Source organism: Palaemon carinicauda, chromosome 13 (genome assembly GCF_036898095.1).
Source record: "Palaemon carinicauda isolate YSFRI2023 chromosome 13, ASM3689809v2, whole genome shotgun sequence".
Classification (NCBI taxonomy): Eukaryota; Metazoa; Arthropoda; class Malacostraca; order Decapoda; family Palaemonidae; genus Palaemon; species Palaemon carinicauda.
Genome location: NC_090737.1, coordinates 148,153,283 through 148,157,912, shown reverse-complemented (window position 1 = coordinate 148,157,912; position 4,630 = coordinate 148,153,283).

Sequence of the window (4,630 nt, the reverse complement as noted above, 5' to 3'; positions counted from 1 at the left end):
GCAGAGATTAATATCCAGATCAGGAATAAGGAATTTAATGAAACCCTATTTATTGTCTGACAAGTTAACACGACAATAAGCTGCTGAATATCAAAAACGAAATCCATGCCAAGAACATGTGAGAATTAAAGAATTAATACATTTCCTCTGAATAGACAAGTCTCCCATAATTTTTTCATTATAAAAGTTCTTCTGTTGACCTGGAAAAGAGTAATTTCATATTTCTGAAAAATATCGTTACAGTCAATCATCACTCATAGAATTTTGAATGAGCTGTTTGTTATCAAGATACATTGTAAGTGAATATATCGGGTGGAGGATCTAATGTCCTGGACCTAGTACCAATCAAACTTTGAGTATTGTTTCGGTTAAACTTCCTCCAGCATAATTTACACCATGGACTAAATCTAAGTAGGTCTCTGATGTGGGATTCGGTAACAGATCTAAATTCTGGTGCTTGGTTTAACGTAAAGAGGGTAGCATCCTCTGCCTAAGCAACAAAGTTGTTTTACAGGGCACACCACATATCAGGAGTTTATAATATGAAGAGTAAAAGTTTAAGAAAATTGCCTTTGATGAACAATAGATATCCTACTCCTGCGGTCACTATTGTGCCCAATAAACAGGTTAACCTATGAATAAAAGTTGAAAAAAAAGGAGAGTTGCTTTCAGAGTTAGTTGAAGTTATGCCTCGATGAAGTATTTTAGAAAGAGGTATGGTAAGATTTTTATAGCAGGTGACAGATATACTGACCGAATAACGGTTTGTGTTATGAAAAGAAAGAGCCTATATAGATCATATGTTTGCTATGTGAGATTTTATTTGATTTATGGAAATTTTACCACATGGTTCAGAACAAGGGCATGAGGAGGTGGGGGGGGGGGGGGGCCCAAAGCCTACCTTAAGTACAACTAAAACTAAATGTTGAAGTGGAAAGCCCAGCTAAAATAAAGAGGTGAGAGTGAAGGTATAATAAGAGGTTTAAAAGAAGGTACAGCTAAAGATGAAGAGAAACTGCCATACCCCTTTATTAGTGCATTATAGTAAAAGGTTTTTAAGTGAAAGGAGAAAGTACGTGAGGTAGGTGATATATGCTCATAGAAAAAACACTTTTAATAGGAATGTCAGCCCAATATGAAGTGACTAGTGCGACGACTTTCTTTCCTGAAAGAGATTACCAGGATTTTGAATGAGAGGAAAACATAAAGGGGAACCTCTTGTGATGAATTGTTAGCACTTTTGTGGTCCAAAAGAAGAAATGAATGGTAGAGAAATATTAAGATACACTTACATTAGTAGTTAAATAAGTAATATATCCAGGTGTTTTGAAACAGTTTAATCATGTGGAATGAACGGAAGACAATGAGTTGCTGAAGGTGTTTTTTATATTTGTTAGGAGCATGCAAGAAAGACCAAGAAAGTGTTAGGATGTTGAGAATGTAGGGAATAGATAGATTGTTAAAAGTAATCAAATGTTTTCAAGATAAAAGGGAAGCAGTAGTTAGGATATGAGTAAATTGTTAGGCTGCATGTCTATCAGTGGCCTGGGTTATGTTAGAAATCCATGGTTATAAAATTTTTTTTATAGAAAGTGTAATGCAAAAGGTCAGAGACGGGTAGAGGATCTAGGTGCAAATTGGTCGGATAAATAGATGAGTTATGAAGGGGATGTATTATGACTGATGTTTGCAAAAGCTATCGTGCTGATTGGGAACAGCGAAGAGTTACTGTCACAATTTTTTAAAAAGTTGAAAAGTATCCCCAAGCACACAAATAAAGAGTAAATATGATCAAAGGCAAGGTAATGTGAAAATGGAGATAAGGTAAATAGATTAAAGAAAATTGGAAGAATTGTGTAAGAATAGAAGTGGTTGATAAGCATACGTCAGTACAATAAATGTAATAGACCATGTCAACAAGAGAGATAAAATGATAGCAGATCATACGAAAAAGATTGGTAAGAATCTTGGAATCCTTTTGACGCCAGGATGGGAACTTATAAAGGGATTGTTGAATAAAGTGCTCCTTATGAAAGTTGAGTGAATGTTGAAGACAAATGAAAAGAAAATGTTGAAGTTGTTGAGATAAACTGTAGGTCAAATAAATGTTGTATACAAAGAAATAATTGAACTAGCAAGTTGGAGATATGCAGAAGTGGTACTAAAGATCACCATAGTTGAAAGGATGAATGACAGTATTTCAAGATAGTTCGGTCACGTGAAAATATTAAACAACATTAAGTTAAAGTTAGTAAAAATGAGTGTGTAAATTAGAAAGACTAGAAAAACAAAGAAAAGGTTAGATAAGTGATGTGCTAGACATATTGCAGATTAGGGATTTGATATCTAATAAGACCAAGAGCTCAATCCATTTAAGGCTGGATGACACAGTATACGATAGGTAGGAAGTTTGATGTGCAACTGATGAACCTTTTGTGTGGGTGTATGAAGTTACTAATGTAGAGGATGTTTTATTACAGAACTCATTCACATTCGAGCCATACAAAGAAGGAATATGGAAATATTTATGTTGTTCTTTGGAGTCCTTCCTTGATATAGGAAAATTATATATATATATATATATATATATATATATATATATATATATATATATATATATATATAATATATATATATATATATATACTAATAAATCTGGTGATTGTCTATGTATGTGTCTGCATGATCGCTATAGAAAAATTGTACAAAGAACTCACAGATAATTTAACGATCAAATCTAATGTAAATTTATCAAGAAAGCTAACACTGCTATTTCCATTTTTATCCAGATCAACCTTTGGAGTCTACGGGCCCCATAATTACAGACCCCCTAAAACTGTATTCCATGAAATCGGGTGGAATTGGACAGGCTGGCACCGTACACATGAACTTTTTAAAAATAATCATTTATCAATCAAGAAATCTAACGTTGCTATTTCTATTTTGATCAAGAACTACCTTGGGGGTTCTACAGACCCCATAATTACAAACCCCCTAAAACTGCATTCAATAATAATGAACCGTTTGCAATGAATTTTGTCATAGAGATTGTATGAAGAACAGGAAATTACTTGGGGGTATATTAATTTGGAAATTTGTCCTACAAATTTGTCCTTTGGCGTTGCCCCACACACCATAGCATACACTGATTTTCTTTTCCATGTGATAAAATGTACAAAAACTTTCAGAATATCTAATCATTGAGTTTTATGTAATTTCTATATTTTTTCAGTTTTCTACAAAATGATGCCACCCAAAAAGAGATTCTACAGAATATTTAATGGTTGAGTCTTTCGTAACTTTTATATATTCTTTTTTTCTACAATATGATGCCACCCACAAAGAGGTTCTCATTTGGTAAATCCGATAAAGCAAATTTTGTGAAAAGAAGAAGATGTGAAAAGAAGAAGATATGATTAAACAGAAGAGCAGAGGAATTTATAGAGAGAATCAAATGTAAGAAGAATGGCCGCTAGACATGAGACACAAGATGAAGAACAAAGAAAACCTTAAGCAAGTAAAATGACAGCAGGCCATGAATTTGAAAATGAAGAGCAGATGGATTTAGGAAGGAACACTAATGCAAGCAGAATGGCCGCTAGATGTGAGGCAGAAGATGAAGAGCAGATGAATTTGAGAAGGAACAGTAATAGCAGTAGAATAGCAGCTAGACGCAAAGTCGAAGATGAAGAGCAGAGGAATTTAAGAAGGAACACCAATCCAAGCAGAATGATGCCACCCAAAAAGAGATTCTACAGAATAATTAAAGGTTGAGTCTTAGGTAATTTTTAAATTTTTTCACTTATCTTTAAAACAATGTCACCGAAAAAGAGATTCTCCTTCGGTAAAACTGATAAAGAAAACTAAGTGAAAAGAAAAAGATAGCAGAAAACAGAAGAGCAGAGGAATTTATGGAGGGATACAAATGCAAGAAGAATCACAGCTAGATGTGAGACACAGGATCAAGATCAAAGAAAAACTTATGCAAGTAGAATGGCAGCTAACCATAAAGCAAAAAATGAAGAGCAGATGGATTTAAGAAGGAACACTAATGCAAGCAGAATGGCAGCTAGATGTGAGGCAGAAGACGAAGAGCTGACAAATTTGAGAAGGAACACTAGAGCAAGCAGAATGGTAGCTAGAGGTGAGGCACAAAACGAAGAGTAGATGGATTTGAGGAGGAACACTAATTCAAGCAGAATGGCAGCTAGATGTGAATCAGAAGATGAAGAGCAGAGATTTAATAAGGAACACCAATGCAAGCAGAATGTCAGCTAGACGTGAAGCAAAAGACGAAAAGCAGATGAATTTAAGAAGGAACACTAATGCAAACAATGGCAACTAGACGTGATGCAAGGAATGAAGACCAAAGAAACTTTCACCTTGAAAATAGTCAACAAAGAATAGCAGCTATAAATTAGGAATCAAGAAATCAATGAATGACTCAACTTCAGGATAACCAACAAAGAATGATTGTCCATCGAAACCAAGAAACATTGGAAGGAGCTGAGAATAGTTGCCATAATATAATCAAGCATGCAGAAGCAAGAGCATGCCCTTTTATGGCTGTACAATGCCGTCTTGGTGCCTTCACTTATAATCCAAGATACCCCTATGAAACAGAAGACAT